At 33.7% G+C, this 17,207-nt stretch overlaps 11 non-coding genes across 11 annotated transcripts; 7 read left to right on the forward strand and 4 right to left on the reverse strand.

Moving 5' to 3' along the window:
- Positions 1–370: 370 nt before the first annotated feature.
- On the reverse strand, positions 371–442 carry TRNAQ-CUG (transfer RNA glutamine (anticodon CUG)). Its single transcript has one exon. It is a non-coding gene; the product is annotated as a tRNA-Gln (tRNA).
- Positions 443–1,990: 1,548 nt separating this feature from the next.
- Positions 1,991–2,062, forward strand: TRNAQ-UUG (transfer RNA glutamine (anticodon UUG)). Its single transcript has one exon. It is a non-coding gene; the product is annotated as a tRNA-Gln (tRNA).
- Positions 2,063–2,887: 825 nt separating this feature from the next.
- On the reverse strand, positions 2,888–2,959 carry TRNAQ-CUG (transfer RNA glutamine (anticodon CUG)). The gene has a single exon. It is a non-coding gene; the product is annotated as a tRNA-Gln (tRNA).
- Positions 2,960–4,507: 1,548 nt separating this feature from the next.
- TRNAQ-UUG (transfer RNA glutamine (anticodon UUG)) lies at positions 4,508–4,579 on the forward strand. The gene has a single exon. It is a non-coding gene; the product is annotated as a tRNA-Gln (tRNA).
- Positions 4,580–7,022: 2,443 nt separating this feature from the next.
- TRNAQ-UUG (transfer RNA glutamine (anticodon UUG)) lies at positions 7,023–7,094 on the forward strand. Its single transcript has one exon. It is a non-coding gene; the product is annotated as a tRNA-Gln (tRNA).
- An 825-nt stretch (positions 7,095–7,919) lies between these two features.
- On the reverse strand, positions 7,920–7,991 carry TRNAQ-CUG (transfer RNA glutamine (anticodon CUG)). Its single transcript has one exon. It is a non-coding gene; the product is annotated as a tRNA-Gln (tRNA).
- A 1,548-nt stretch (positions 7,992–9,539) lies between these two features.
- TRNAQ-UUG (transfer RNA glutamine (anticodon UUG)) lies at positions 9,540–9,611 on the forward strand. The gene has a single exon. It is a non-coding gene; the product is annotated as a tRNA-Gln (tRNA).
- A 2,443-nt stretch (positions 9,612–12,054) lies between these two features.
- On the forward strand, positions 12,055–12,126 carry TRNAQ-UUG (transfer RNA glutamine (anticodon UUG)). Its single transcript has one exon. It is a non-coding gene; the product is annotated as a tRNA-Gln (tRNA).
- Positions 12,127–12,951: 825 nt separating this feature from the next.
- TRNAQ-CUG (transfer RNA glutamine (anticodon CUG)) lies at positions 12,952–13,023 on the reverse strand. Its single transcript has one exon. It is a non-coding gene; the product is annotated as a tRNA-Gln (tRNA).
- Positions 13,024–14,571: 1,548 nt separating this feature from the next.
- Positions 14,572–14,643, forward strand: TRNAQ-UUG (transfer RNA glutamine (anticodon UUG)). Its single transcript has one exon. It is a non-coding gene; the product is annotated as a tRNA-Gln (tRNA).
- Positions 14,644–17,081: 2,438 nt separating this feature from the next.
- TRNAQ-UUG (transfer RNA glutamine (anticodon UUG)) lies at positions 17,082–17,153 on the forward strand. The gene has a single exon. It is a non-coding gene; the product is annotated as a tRNA-Gln (tRNA).
- The last annotated feature ends 54 nt before the right edge of the window (positions 17,154–17,207 follow it).

Below are 17,207 nucleotides of genomic sequence, written 5' to 3' on the forward strand. Positions count from 1 at the left end.
AAGGTGTGAATCTGAAATTCACTTTCAAAGAAATTCACAATGAAATGCACTGTGTAAGTCCAGCATGTTGTCAGCTAAGAAATCAGCAAAAATGAACTATCTCATTACTGGCCATATAGATGAGAAAGGAAAATAAACTCATGTTTACAATGTGGATGTGAAAGAACAGTTTCTAGGTTCAGCTTCAATATTTATGTTTATGAATAATTGATATGTTCATATTGTCTAACAGCTATCTAGATGGATAAAGCTATGTATGCATCTATACATACTTATGCGTTCATACGCATCAGTATAAAACATTGATATTAGGTTTTTTCTAGACCAAATCCTAAAAAATGAGTTAAACAGTGAATCTCATAATTGTAGTAGGTCCCACCGAGATTTGAACTCGGATCGCTGGATTCAGAGTCCAGAGTGCTAACCATTACACCATGGAACCCTCTCACACAAGAGTGCCTTTTCCATTGAGACAAAAGAGAGCGCATCAGTGATGTCCTTCTCTTATATTGATAAAAAGATATCTCATTTGAATGGTCATAGTGGATATAGATTTAATGTGATTTGATTCTTTTCAGCTATATTCTCTATAAAAGTGTTAAATATTCAAATGTTTATCTGAATATAAAAGTTATATCACAATGTTCATCTTTGCCTGTAGCATAATAAAACAGTCTACATTTCCAGACTACTGAAGCAATGTCTCTGTCTCCTGCATGGGTGGCTCGATAGAGCAATGGTTGGCAATTTGGACTTTGCATCCAATGATCCGATTTGAAACCTTGGAGGGACTTTTTTTATTACTCTTGAGCTTTTCCATTTCTTCATCTTTGTTCATTGATAGCTCAAATCCAACACCAGTAGGTTGAAAGAGTCAATTATTGAATGCTTTCAAAATGTCCATCAGCTTGAACAACTTACATCAATACAAACTTTACAATACTTTGACATCAAATTTCTTCACAAAGTAGTTAGCCATTATAAAATCATATCCTGATTTTCTCGAACGCATTTCAGACGGGTGATTCACAGCCTCACTTTTTTAAGCTTTCCCGCTATTGATAAGGCGAAAATAGCACATTTTGAATGAGAAGTTTTCTTCAATCAAACATAGAGGAACCCAAATGATGATCTCATTCAGCTAGTAAAAATGTTGTTTTATATTAGTATGGAAATCGTGAAAAGAAAATGTTTTTCATGCTGATTTACAACAGTTGATCTCCAATCGTAAAATATAAGCTTTTGGTCGGAGGCATGACAGGTACTGATCAAATTCTCATTTTTGAACTTTATTCACAAATCATATGATATGCTTTGTATACATCAACTGTATTGTTGGATCAATAATGAGTAAAAAGTGACTATCTCAATTTCAGGACATATAAAAGAGAAAGAAGTAGAAACTCATGTTTCAAATGCTGAGAGGCAACAACTGTTCATGATTTTCACCTCCACTAATTATATTTATTTTTATAATCTATATGTTTATATGTTCCTATAAATATACAGAGACATATAGCTATATATACAGAGATACATATGTACAGGTTGATTTTTACATGTTTATAAGTAAATGTGATATTGTTCCAAATAAAACTTCTAAGAACTGAATGGAAAAGAAAATTGTAATGTTCAGATAAGTCCCACTGAAATTTGTACTCAGATCCCTGTTTTCAGAGTCCAGAGTGCTAACCACGACACCATCCACCCTCCCGTACCAGGGTGAGCTTTCCATTTTGACAGAAGAGATTTGCCTCAGGGGGCAACTTATCTTTCATTGAAAAATATTATCTCACATAAAAACCACTGTTCAACAGAGTTATAACGTTATTTGAGTCTTTTGGGCAACATCCTTCCCCAACATAGTTCAATATGCAAAAGTTTACCAGAATAGGAAAGCAATCCAATTCAGTTTCTCTTTGACAGTAGAATATTAAAAACTTTGACATTTCCACATTGCTGCAGCAGTTTGCACTCCTTTCACATGGGAGGTTCCATGGTGTAATGGTTAGCACTTTGGTCTTTGAATCCAATGATCCGAGTTCAAATCTCGGTGGGACCATTTTATGACTCTTGACCAAATCATTTTCTTTCAAGTGTATTCATTAATATCACATATCTAATACCGGTAGGGTGAAAAATTAATTTATTGATTATACTCTAAAAGTTTACTAGATGTGAGCAAATAATAGAATTTTTACAATACCTGGAAACTAAATGGCTCAAAATAATGAGAGATTTTACAAACTCACTCTGGTTTCTCAAACTCATCACAGGGGCCTGATGCACGACATTACTTTTTAAAATCTTACTGTTATTGATAAGGGGAACAAGGAACTTTTTAATTGCAAAGCATTCATTAAAACAAAACTTGAGGAGTCAAACTTTGTATTACGGGGACCGAAGATGTGCAGTTTGAATAATAATCTTGAAATTCAGACGTACAAAGATTTTACACACTGATTTTCAACAGTAAATCCACAACCAATAAAGTTGAATCTTTTGAAAGACATGTCAAAGGTGTGAATCTGAAATTCACTTTCAAAGAAATTCACAATGAAATGCACTGTGTAAGTCCAGCATGTTGTCAGCTAAGAAATCAGCAAAAATGAACTATCTCATTACTGGCCATATAGATGAGAAAGGAAAATAAACTCATGTTTACAATGTGGATGTGAAAGAACAGTTTCTAGGTTCAGCTTCAATATTTATGTTTATGAATAATTGATATGTTCATATTGTCTAACAGCTATCTAGATGGATAAAGCTATGTATGCATCTATACATACTTATGCGTTCATACGCATCAGTATAAAACATTGATATTAGGTTTTTTCTAGACCAAATCCTAAAAAATGAGTTAAACAGTGAATCTCATAATTGTAGTAGGTCCCACCGAGATTTGAACTCGGATCGCTGGATTCAGAGTCCAGAGTGCTAACCATTACACCATGGAACCCTCTCACACAAGAGTGCCTTTTCCATTGAGACAAAAGAGAGCGCATCAGTGATGTCCTTCTCTTATATTGATAAAAAGATATCTCATTTGAATGGTCATAGTGGATATAGATTTAATGTGATTTGATTCTTTTCAGCTATATTCTCTATAAAAGTGTTAAATATTCAAATGTTTATCTGAATATAAAAGTTATATCACAATGTTCATCTTTGCCTGTAGCATAATAAAACAGTCTACATTTCCAGACTACTGAAGCAATGTCTCTGTCTCCTGCATGGGTGGCTCGATAGAGCAATGGTTGGCAATTTGGACTTTGCATCCAATGATCCGATTTGAAACCTTGGAGGGACTTTTTTTATTACTCTTGAGCTTTTCCATTTCTTCATCTTTGTTCATTGATAGCTCAAATCCAACACCAGTAGGTTGAAAGAGTCAATTATTGAATGCTTTCAAAATGTCCATCAGCTTGAACAACTTACATCAATACAAACTTTACAATACTTTGACATCAAATTTCTTCACAAAGTAGTTAGCCATTATAAAATCATATCCTGATTTTCTCAAACGCATTTCAGACGGGTGATTCACAGCCTCACTTTTTTAAGCTTTCCCGCTATTGATAAGGCGAAAATAGCACATTTTGAATGAGAAGTTTTCTTCAATCAAACATAGAGGAACCCAAATGATGATCTCATTCAGCTAGTAAAAATGTTGTTTTATATTAGTATGGAAATCGTGAAAAGAAAATGTTTTTCATGCTGATTTACAACAGTTGATCTCCAATCGTAAAATATAAGCTTTTGGTCGGAGGCATGACAGGTACTGATCAAATTCTCATTTTTGAACTTTATTCACAAATCATATGATATGCTTTGTATACATCAACTGTATTGTTGGATCAATAATGAGTAAAAAGTGACTATCTCAATTTCAGGACATATAAAAGAGAAAGAAGTAGAAACTCATGTTTCAAATGCTGAGAGGCAACAACTGTTCATGATTTTCACCTCCACTAATTATATTTATTTTTATAATCTATATGTTTATATGTTCCTATAAATATACAGAGACATATAGCTATATATACAGAGATACATATGTACAGGTTGATTTTTACATGTTTATAAGTAAATGTGATATTGTTCCAAATAAAACTTCTAAGAACTGAATGGAAAAGAAAATTGTAATGTTCAGATAAGTCCCACTGAAATTTGTACTCAGATCCCTGTTTTCAGAGTCCAGAGTGCTAACCACGACACCATCCACCCTCCCGTACCAGGGTGAGCTTTCCATTTTGACAGAAGAGATTTGCCTCAGGGGGCAACTTATCTTTCATTGAAAAATATTATCTCACATAAAAACCACTGTTCAACAGAGTTATAACGTTATTTGAGTCTTTTGGGCAACATCCTTCCCCAACATAGTTCAATATGCAAAAGTTTACCAGAATAGGAAAGCAATCCAATTCAGTTTCTCTTTGACAGTAGAATATTAAAAACTTTGACATTTCCACATTGCTGCAGCAGTTTGCACTCCTTTCACATGGGAGGTTCCATGGTGTAATGGTTAGCACTTTGGTCTTTGAATCCAATGATCCGAGTTCAAATCTCGGTGGGACCATTTTATGACTCTTGACCAAATCATTTTCTTTCAAGTGTATTCATTAATATCACATATCTAATACCGGTAGGGTGAAAAATTAATTTATTGATTATACTCTAAAAGTTTACTAGATGTGAGCAAATAATAGAATTTTTACAATACCTGGAAACTAAATGGCTCAAAATAATGAGAGATTTTACAAACTCACTCTGGTTTCTCAAACTCATCACAGGGGCCTGATGCACGACATTACTTTTTAAAATCTTACTGTTATTGATAAGGGGAACAAGGAACTTTTTAATTGCAAAGCATTCATTAAAACAAAACTTGAGGAGTCAAACTTTGTATTACGGGGACCGAAGATGTGCAGTTTGAATAATAATCTTGAAATTCAGACGTACAAAGATTTTACACACTGATTTTCAACAGTAAATCCACAACCAATAAAGTTGAATCTTTTGAAAGACATGTCAAAGGTGTGAATCTGAAATTCACTTTCAAAGAAATTCACAATGAAATGCACTGTGTAAGTCCAGCATGTTGTCAGCTAAGAAATCAGCAAAAATGAACTATCTCATTACTGGCCATATAGATGAGAAAGGAAAATAAACTCATGTTTACAATGTGGATGTGAAAGAACAGTTTCTAGGTTCAGCTTCAATATTTATGTTTATGAATAATTGATATGTTCATATTGTCTAACAGCTATCTAGATGGATAAAGCTATGTATGCATCTATACATACTTATGCGTTCATACGCATCAGTATAAAACATTGATATTAGGTTTTTTCTAGACCAAATTCTAAAAAATGAGTTAAACAGTGAATCTCATAATTGTAGTAGGTCCCACCGATATTTGAACTCGGATCGCTGGATTCAGAGTCCAGAGTGCTAACCATTACACCATGGAACCCACACACAAGAGTGCCTTTTCCATTGAGACAAAAGAGAGCGCATCAGTGATGTCCTTCTCTTATATTGATAAAAAGATATCTCATTTGAATGGTCATAGTGGATAGAGATTTAATGTGATTTGATTCTTTTCAGCTATATTCTCTATAAAAGTGTTAAATATTCAAATGTTTATCTGAATATAAAAGTTATATCACAATGTTCATCTTTGCCTGTAGCATAATAAAACAGTCTACATTTCCAGACTACTGAAGCAATGTCTCTGTCTCCTGCATGGGTGGCTCGATAGAGCAATGGTTGGCAATTTGGACTTTGCATCCAATGATCCGATTTGAAACCTTGCAGGGACTTTTTTTATTACTCTTGAGCTTTTCCATTTCTTCATCTTTGTTCATTGATAGCTCAAATCCAACACCAGTAGGTTGAAAGAGTCAATTATTGAATGCTTTCAAAATGTCCATCAGCTTGAACAACTTACATCAATACAAACTTTACAATACTTTGACATCAAATTTCTTCACAAAGTAGTTAGCCATTATAAAATCATATCCTGATTTTCTCGAACGCATTTCAGACGGGTGATTCACAGCCTCACTTTTTTAAGCTTTCCCGCTATTGATAAGGCGAAAATAGCACATTTTGAATGAGAAGTTTTCTTCAATCAAACATAGAGGAACCCAAATGATGATCTCATTCAGCTAGTAAAAATGTTGTTTTATATTAGTATGGAAATCGTGAAAAGAAAATGTTTTTCATGCTGATTTACAACAGTTGATCTCCAATCGTAAAATATAAGCTTTTGGTCGGAGGCATGACAGGTACTGATCAAATTCTCATTTTTGAACTTTATTCACAAATCATATGATATGCTTTGTATACATCAACTGTATTGTTGGATCAATAATGAGTAAAAAGTGACTATCTCAATTTCAGGACATATAAAAGAGAAAGAAGTAGAAACTCATGTTTCAAATGCTGAGAGGCAACAACTGTTCATGATTTTCACCTCCACTAATTATATTTATTTTTATAATCTATATGTTTATATGTTCCTATAAATATACAGAGACATATAGCTATATATACAGAGATACATATGTACAGGTTGATTTTTACATGTTTATAAGTAAATGTGATATTGTTCCAAATAAAACTTCTAAGAACTGAATGGAAAAGAAAATTGTAATGTTCAGATAAGTCCTACTGAAATTTGTACTCAGATCCCTGTTTTCAGAGTCCAGAGTGCTAACCACGACACCATCCACCCTCCCGTACCAGGGTGAGCTTTCCATTTTGACAGAAGAGATTTGCCTCAGGGGGCAACTTATCTTTCATTGAAAAATATTATCTCACATAAAAACCACTGTTCAACAGAGTTATAACGTTATTTGAGTCTTTTGGGCAACATCCTTCCCCAACATAGTTCAATATGCAAAAGTTTACCAGAATAGGAAAGCAATCCAATTCAGTTTCTCTTTGACAGTAGAATATTAAAAACTTTGACATTTCCACATTGCTGCAGCAGTTTGCACTCCTTTCACATGGGAGGTTCCATGGTGTAATGGTTAGCACTTTGGACTTTGAATCCAATGATCCGAGTTCAAATCTCGGTGGGACCATTTTATGACTCTTGACCAAATCATTTTCTTTCAAGTGTATTCATTAATATCACATATCTAATACCGGTAGGGTGAAAAATTAATTTATTGATTATACTCTAAAAGTTTACTAGATGTGAGCAAATAATAGAATTTTTACAATACCTGGAAACTAAATGGCTCAAAATAATGAGAGATTTTACAAACTCACTCTGGTTTCTTTAACTCATCACAGGGGCCTGATGCACGACATTACTTTTTAAAATCTTACTGTTATTGATAAGGGGAACAAGGAACTTTTTAATTGCAAAGCATTCATTAAAACAAAACTTGAGGAGTCAAACTTTGTATTACGGGGACCGAAGATGTGCAGTTTGAATAATAATCTTGAAATTCAGACGTACAAAGATTTTACACACTGATTTTCAACAGTAAATCCACAACCAATAAAGTTGAATCTTTTGAAAGACATGTCAAAGGTGTGAATCTGAAATTCACTTTCAAAGAAATTCACAATGAAATGCACTGTGTAAGTCCAGCATGTTGTCAGCTAAGAAATCAGCAAAAATGAACTATCTCATTACTGGCCATATAGATGAGAAAGGAAAATAAACTCATGTTTACAATGTGGATGTGAAAGAACAGTTTCTAGGTTCAGCTTCAATATTTATGTTTATGAATAATTGATATGTTCATATTGTCTAACAGCTATCTAGATGGATAAAGCTATGTATGCATCTATACATACTTATGCGTTCATACGCATCAGTATAAAACATTGATATTAGGTTTTTTCTAGACCAAATCCTAAAAAATGAGTTAAACAGTGAATCTCATAATTGTAGTAGGTCCCACCGAGATTTGAACTCGGATCGCTGGATTCAGAGTCCAGAGTGCTAACCATTACACCATGGAACCCTCTCACACAAGAGTGCCTTTTCCATTGAGACAAAAGAGAGCGCATCAGTGATGTCCTTCTCTTATATTGATAAAAAGATATCTCATTTGAATGGTCATAGTGGATATAGATTTAATGTGATTTGATTCTTTTCAGCTATATTCTCTATAAAAGTGTTAAATATTCAAATGTTTATCTGAATATAAAAGTTATATCACAATGTTCATCTTTGCCTGTAGCATAATAAAACAGTCTACATTTCCAGACTACTGAAGCAATGTCTCTGTCTCCTGCATGGGTGGCTCGATAGAGCAATGGTTGGCAATTTGGACTTTGCATCCAATGATCCGATTTGAAACCTTGGAGGGACTTTTTTTATTACTCTTGAGCTTTTCCATTTCTTCATCTTTGTTCATTGATAGCTCAAATCCAACACCAGTAGGTTGAAAGAGTCAATTATTGAATGCTTTCAAAATGTCCATCAGCTTGAACAACTTACATCAATACAAACTTTACAATACTTTGACATCAAATTTCTTCACAAAGTAGTTAGCCATTATAAAATCATATCCTGATTTTCTCAAACGCATTTCAGACGGGTGATTCACAGCCTCACTTTTTTAAGCTTTCCCGCTATTGATAAGGCGAAAATAGCACATTTTGAATGAGAAGTTTTCTTCAATCAAACATAGAGGAACCCAAATGATGATCTCATTCAGCTAGTAAAAATGTTGTTTTATATTAGTATGGAAATCGTGAAAAGAAAATGTTTTTCATGCTGATTTACAACAGTTGATCTCCAATCGTAAAATATAAGCTTTTGGTCGGAGGCATGACAGGTACTGATCAAATTCTCATTTTTGAACTTTATTCACAAATCATATGATATGCTTTGTATACATCAACTGTATTGTTGGATCAATAATGAGTAAAAAGTGACTATCTCAATTTCAGGACATATAAAAGAGAAAGAAGTAGAAACTCATGTTTCAAATGCTGAGAGGCAACAACTGTTCATGATTTTCACCTCCACTAATTATATTTATTTTTATAATCTATATGTTTATATGTTCCTATAAATATACAGAGACATATAGCTATATATACAGAGATACATATGTACAGGTTGATTTTTACATGTTTATAAGTAAATGTGATATTGTTCCAAATAAAACTTCTAAGAACTGAATGGAAAAGAAAATTGTAATGTTCAGATAAGTCCCACTGAAATTTGTACTCAGATCCCTGTTTTCAGAGTCCAGAGTGCTAACCACGACACCATCCACCCTCCCGTACCAGGGTGAGCTTTCCATTTTGACAGAAGAGATTTGCCTCAGGGGGCAACTTATCTTTCATTGAAAAATATTATCTCACATAAAAACCACTGTTCAACAGAGTTATAACGTTATTTGAGTCTTTTGGGCAACATCCTTCCCCAACATAGTTCAATATGCAAAAGTTTACCAGAATAGGAAAGCAATCCAATTCAGTTTCTCTTTGACAGTAGAATATTAAAAACTTTGACATTTCCACATTGCTGCAGCAGTTTGCACTCCTTTCACATGGGAGGTTCCATGGTGTAATGGTTAGCACTTTGGTCTTTGAATCCAATGATCCGAGTTCAAATCTCGGTGGGACCATTTTATGACTCTTGACCAAATCATTTTCTTTCAAGTGTATTCATTAATATCACATATCTAATACCGGTAGGGTGAAAAATTAATTTATTGATTATACTCTAAAAGTTTACTAGATGTGAGCAAATAATAGAATTTTTACAATACCTGGAAACTAAATGGCTCAAAATAATGAGAGATTTTACAAACTCACTCTGGTTTCTCAAACTCATCACAGGGGCCTGATGCACGACATTACTTTTTAAAATCTTACTGTTATTGATAAGGGGAACAAGGAACTTTTTAATTGCAAAGCATTCATTAAAACAAAACTTGAGGAGTCAAACTTTGTATTACGGGGACCGAAGATGTGCAGTTTGAATAATAATCTTGAAATTCAGACGTACAAAGATTTTACACACTGATTTTCAACAGTAAATCCACAACCAATAAAGTTGAATCTTTTGAAAGACATGTCAAAGGTGTGAATCTGAAATTCACTTTCAAAGAAATTCACAATGAAATGCACTGTGTAAGTCCAGCATGTTGTCAGCTAAGAAATCAGCAAAAATGAACTATCTCATTACTGGCCATATAGATGAGAAAGGAAAATAAACTCATGTTTACAATGTGGATGTGAAAGAACAGTTTCTAGGTTCAGCTTCAATATTTATGTTTATGAATAATTGATATGTTCATATTGTCTAACAGCTATCTAGATGGATAAAGCTATGTATGCATCTATACATACTTATGCGTTCATACGCATCAGTATAAAACATTGATATTAGGTTTTTTCTAGACCAAATTCTAAAAAATGAGTTAAACAGTGAATCTCATAATTGTAGTAGGTCCCACCGATATTTGAACTCGGATCGCTGGATTCAGAGTCCAGAGTGCTAACCATTACACCATGGAACCCACACACAAGAGTGCCTTTTCCATTGAGACAAAAGAGAGCGCATCAGTGATGTCCTTCTCTTATATTGATAAAAAGATATCTCATTTGAATGGTCATAGTGGATAGAGATTTAATGTGATTTGATTCTTTTCAGCTATATTCTCTATAAAAGTGTTAAATATTCAAATGTTTATCTGAATATAAAAGTTATATCACAATGTTCATCTTTGCCTGTAGCATAATAAAACAGTCTACATTTCCAGACTACTGAAGCAATGTCTCTGTCTCCTGCATGGGTGGCTCGATAGAGCAATGGTTGGCAATTTGGACTTTGCATCCAATGATCCGATTTGAAACCTTGCAGGGACTTTTTTTATTACTCTTGAGCTTTTCCATTTCTTCATCTTTGTTCATTGATAGCTCAAATCCAACACCAGTAGGTTGAAAGAGTCAATTATTGAATGCTTTCAAAATGTCCATCAGCTTGAACAACTTACATCAATACAAACTTTACAATACTTTGACATCAAATTTCTTCACAAAGTAGTTAGCCATTATAAAATCATATCCTGATTTTCTCAAACGCATTTCAGACGGGTGATTCACAGCCTCACTTTTTTAAGCTTTCCCGCTATTGATAAGGCGAAAATAGCACATTTTGAATGAGAAGTTTTCTTCAATCAAACATAGAGGAACCCAAATGATGATCTCATTCAGCTAGTAAAAATGTTGTTTTATATTAGTATGGAAATCGTGAAAAGAAAATGTTTTTCATGCTGATTTACAACAGTTGATCTCCAATCGTAAAATATAAGCTTTTGGTCGGAGGCATGACAGGTACTGATCAAAATCTCATTTTTGAACTTTATTCACAAATCATATGATATGCTTTGTATACATCAACTGTATTGTTGGATCAATAATGAGTAAAAAGTGACTATCTCAATTTCAGGACATATAAAAGAGAAAGAAGTAGAAACTCATGTTTCAAATGCTGAGAGGCAACAACTGTTCATGATTTTCACCTCCACTAATTATATTTATTTTTATAATCTATATGTTTATATGTTCCTATAAATATACAGAGACATATAGCTATATATACAGAGATACATATGTACAGGTTGATTTTTACATGTTTATAAGTAAATGTGATATTGTTCCAAATAAAACTTCTAAGAACTGAATGGAAAAGAAAATTGTAATGTTCAGATAAGTCCTACTGAAATTTGTACTCAGATCCCTGTTTTCAGAGTCCAGAGTGCTAACCACGACACCATCCACCCTCCCGTACCAGGGTGAGCTTTCCATTTTGACAGAAGAGATTTGCCTCAGGGGGCAACTTATCTTTCATTGAAAAATATTATCTCACATAAAAACCACTGTTCAACAGAGTTATAACGTTATTTGAGTCTTTTGGGCAACATCCTTCCCCAACATAGTTCAATATGCAAAAGTTTACCAGAATAGGAAAGCAATCCAATTCAGTTTCTCTTTGACAGTAGAATATTAAAAACTTTGACATTTCCACATTGCTGCAGCAGTTTGCACTCCTTTCACATGGGAGGTTCCATGGTGTAATGGTTAGCACTTTGGACTTTGAATCCAATGATCCGAGTTCAAATCTCGGTGGGACCATTTTATGACTCTTGACCAAATCATTTTCTTTCAAGTGTATTCATTAATATCACATATCTAATACCGGTAGGGTGAAAAATTAATTTATTGATTATACTCTAAAAGTTTACTAGATGTGAGCAAATAATAGAATTTTTACAATACCTGGAAACTAAATGGCTCAAAATAATGAGAGATTTTACAAACTCACTCTGGTTTCTCAAACTCATCACAGGGGCCTGATGCACGACATTACTTTTTAAAATCTTACTGTTATTGATAAGGGGAACAAGGAACTTTTTAATTGCAAAGCATTCATTAAAACAAAACTTGAGGAGTCAAACTTTGTATTACGGGGACCGAAGATGTGCAGTTTGAATAATAATCTTGAAATTCAGACGTACAAAGATTTTACACACTGATTTTCAACAGTAAATCCACAACCAATAAAGTTGAATCTTTTGAAAGACATGTCAAAGGTGTGAATCTGAAATTCACTTTCAAAGAAATTCACAATGAAATGCACTGTGTAAGTCCAGCATGTTGTCAGCTAAGAAATCAGCAAAAATGAACTATCTCATTACTGGCCATATAGATGAGAAAGGAAAATAAACTCATGTTTACAATGTGGATGTGAAAGAACAGTTTCTAGGTTCAGCTTCAATATTTATGTTTATGAATAATTGATATGTTCATATTGTCTAACAGCTATCTAGATGGATAAAGCTATGTATGCATCTATACATACTTATGCGTTCATACGCATCAGTATAAAACATTGATATTAGGTTTTTTCTAGACCAAATTCTAAAAAATGAGTTAAACAGTGAATCTCATAATTGTAGTAGGTCCCACCGAGATTTGAACTCGGATCGCTGGATTCAGAGTCCAGAGTGCTAACCATTACACCATGGAACCCTCTCACACAAGAGTGCCTTTTCCATTGAGACAAAAGAGAGCGCATCAGTGATGTCCTTCTCTTATATTGATAAAAAGATATCTCATTTGAATGGTCATAGTGGATATAGATTTAATGTGATTTGATTCTTTTCAGCTATATTCTCTATAAAAGTGTTAAATATTCAAATGTTTATCTGAATATAAAAGTTATATCACAATGTTCATCTTTGCCTGTAGCATAATAAAACAGTCTACATTTCCAGACTACTGAAGCAATGTCTCTGTCTCCTGCATGGGTGGCTCGATAGAGCAATGGTTGGCAATTTGGACTTTGCATCCAATGATCCGATTTGAAACCTTGGAGGGACTTTTTTTATTACTCTTGAGCTTTTCCATTTCTTCATCTTTGTTCATTGATAGCTCAAATCCAACACCAGTAGGTTGAAAGAGTCAATTATTGAATGCTTTCAAAATGTCCATCAGCTTGAACAACTTACATCAATACAAACTTTACAATACTTTGACATCAAATTTCTTCACAAAGTAGTTAGCCATTATAAAATCATATCCTGATTTTCTCAAACGCATTTCAGACGGGTGATTCACAGCCTCACTTTTTTAAGCTTTCCCGCTATTGATAAGGCGAAAATAGCACATTTTGAATGAGAAGTTTTCTTCAATCAAACATAGAGGAACCCAAATGATGATCTCATTCAGCTAGTAAAAATGTTGTTTTATATTAGTATGGAAATCGTGAAAAGAAAATGTTTTTCATGCTGATTTACAACAGTTGATCTCCAATCGTAAAATATAAGCTTTTGGTCGGAGGCATGACAGGTACTGATCAAATTCTCATTTTTGAACTTTATTCACAAATCATATGATATGCTTTGTATACATCAACTGTATTGTTGGATCAATAATGAGTAAAAAGTGACTATCTCAATTTCAGGACATATAAAAGAGAAAGAAGTAGAAACTCATGTTTCAAATGCTGAGAGGCAACAACTGTTCATGATTTTCACCTCCACTAATTATATTTATTTTTATAATCTATATGTTTATATGTTCCTATAAATATACAGAGACATATAGCTATATATACAGAGATACATATGTACAGGTTGATTTTTACATGTTTATAAGTAAATGTGATATTGTTCCAAATAAAACTTCTAAGAACTGAATGGAAAAGAAAATTGTAATGTTCAGATAAGTCCCACTGAAATTTGTACTCAGATCCCTGTTTTCAGAGTCCAGAGTGCTAACCACGACACCATCCACCCTCCCGTACCAGGGTGAGCTTTCCATTTTGACAGAAGAGATTTGCCTCAGGGGGCAACTTATCTTTCATTGAAAAATATTATCTCACATAAAAACCACTGTTCAACAGAGTTATAACGTTATTTGAGTCTTTTGGGCAACATCCTTCCCCAACATAGTTCAATATGCAAAAGTTTACCAGAATAGGAAAGCAATCCAATTCAGTTTCTCTTTGACAGTAGAATATTAAAAACTTTGACATTTCCACATTGCTGCAGCAGTTTGCACTCCTTTCACATGGGAGGTTCCATGGTGTAATGGTTAGCACTTTGGACTTTGAATCCAATGATCCGAGTTCAAATCTCGGTGGGACCATTTTATGACTCTTGACCAAATCATTTTCTTTCAAGTGTATTCATTAATATCACATATCTAATACCGGTAGGGTGAAAAATTAATTTATTGATTATACTCTAAAAGTTTACTAGATGTGAGCAAATAATAGAATTTTTACAATACCTGGAAACTAAATGGCTCAAAATAATGAGAGATTTTACAAACTCACTCTGGTTTCTCAAACTCATCACAGGGGCCTGATGCACGACATTACTTTTTAAAATCTTACTGTTATTGATAAGGGGAACAAGGAACTTTTTAATTGCAAAGCATTCATTAAAACAAAACTTGAGGAGTCAAACTTTGTATTACGGGGACCGAAGATGTGCAGTTTGAATAATAATCTTGAAATTCAGACGTACAAAGATTTTACACACTGATTTTCAACAGTAAATCCACAACCAATAAAGTTGAATCTTTTGAAAGACATGTCAAAGGTGTGAATCTGAAATTCACTTTCAAAGAAATTCACAATGAAATGCACTGTGTAAGTCCAGCATGTTGTCAGCTAAGAAATCAGCAAAAATGAACTATCTCATTACTGGCCATATAGATGAGAAAGGAAAATAAACTCATGTTTACAATGTGGATGTGAAAGAACAGTTTCTAGGTTCAGCTTCAATATTTATGTTTATGAATAATTGATATGTTCATATTGTCTAACAGCTATCTAGATGGATAAAGCTATGTATGCATCTATACATACTTATGCGTTCATACGCATCAGTATAAAACATTGATATTAGGTTTTTTCTAGACCAAATCCTAAAAAATGAGTTAAACAGTGAATCTCATAATTGTAGTAGGTCCCACCGAGATTTGAACTCGGATCGCTGGATTCAGAGTGCTAACCATTACACCATGGAACCCTCTCACACAAGAGTGCCTTTTCCATTGAGACAAAAGAGAGCGCATCAGTGATGTCCTTCTCTTATATTGATAAAAAGATATCTCATTTGAATGGTCATAGTGGATATAGATTTAATGTGATTTGATTCTTTTCAGCTATATTCTCTATAAAAGTGTTAAATATTCAAATGTTTATCTGAATATAAAAGTTATATCACAATGTTCATCTTTGCCTGTAGCATAATAAAACAGTCTACATTTCCAGACTACTGAAGCAATGTCTCTGTCTCCTGCATGGGTGGCTCGATAGAGCAATGGTTGGCAATTTGGACTTTGCATCCAATGATCCGATTTGAAACCTTGGAGGGACTTTTTTTATTACTCTTGAGCTTTTCCATTTCTTCATCTTTGTTCATTGATAGCTCAAATCCAACACCAGTAGGTTGAAAGAGTCAATTATTGAATGCTTTCAAAATGTCCATCAGCTTGAACAACTTACATCAATACAAACTTTACAATACTTTGACATCAAATTTCTTCACAAAGTAGTTAGCCATTATAAAATCATATCCTGATTTTCTCAAACGCATTTCAGACGGGTGATTCACAGCCTCACTTTTTTAAGCTTTCCCGCTATTGATAAGGCGAAAATAGCACATTTTGAATGAGAAGTTTTCTTCAATCAAACATAGAGGAACCCAAATGATGATCTCATTCAGCTAGTAAAAATGTTGTTTTATATTAGTATGGAAATCGTGAAAAGAAAATGTTTTTCATGCTGATTTACAACAGTTGATCTCCAATCGTAAAATATAAGCTTTTGGTCGGAGGCATGACAGGTACTGATCAAATTCTCATTTTTGAACTTTATTCACAAATCATATGATATGCTTTGTATACATCAACTGTATTGTTGGATCAATAATGAGTAAAAAGTGACTATCTCAATTTCAGGACATATAAAAGAGAAAGAAGTAGAAACTCATGTTTCAAATGCTGAGAGGCAACAACTGTTCATGATTTTCACCTCCACTAATTATATTTATTTTTATAATCTATGTGTTTATATGTTCCTATAAATATACAGAGACATATAGCTATATATACAGAGATACATATGTACAGGTTGATTTTTACATGTTTATAAGTAAATGTGATATTGTTCCAAATAAAACTTCTAAGAACTGAATGGAAAAGAAAATTGTAATGTTCAGATAAGTCCCACTGAAATTTGTACTCAGATCCCTGTTTTCAGAGTCCAGAGTGCTAACCACGACACCATCCACCCTCCCGTACCAGGGTGAGCTTTCCATTTTGACAGAAGAGATTTGCCTCAGGGGGCAACTTATCTTTCATTGAAAAATATTATCTCACATAAAAACCACTGTTCAACAGAGTTATAACGTTATTTGAGTCTTTTGGGCAACATCCTTCCCCAACATAGTTCAATATGCAAAAGTTTACCAGAATAGGAAAGCAATCCAATTCAGTTTCTCTTTGACAGTAGAATATTAAAAACTTTGACATTTCCACATTGCTGCAGCAGTTTGCACTCCTTTCACATGATAGGTTCCATGGTGTAATGGTTAGCACTTTGGTCTTTGAATCCAATGATCCGAGTTCAAATCTCGGTGGGACCATTTTATGACTCTTGACCAAATCATTTTCTTTCAAGTGTATTCATTAATATCACA

This window comes from Triturus cristatus, chromosome 5_2 (assembly GCF_964204655.1).
Source record: "Triturus cristatus chromosome 5_2, aTriCri1.1, whole genome shotgun sequence".
Lineage (NCBI taxonomy): Eukaryota > Metazoa > Chordata > Amphibia > Caudata > Salamandridae > Triturus > Triturus cristatus.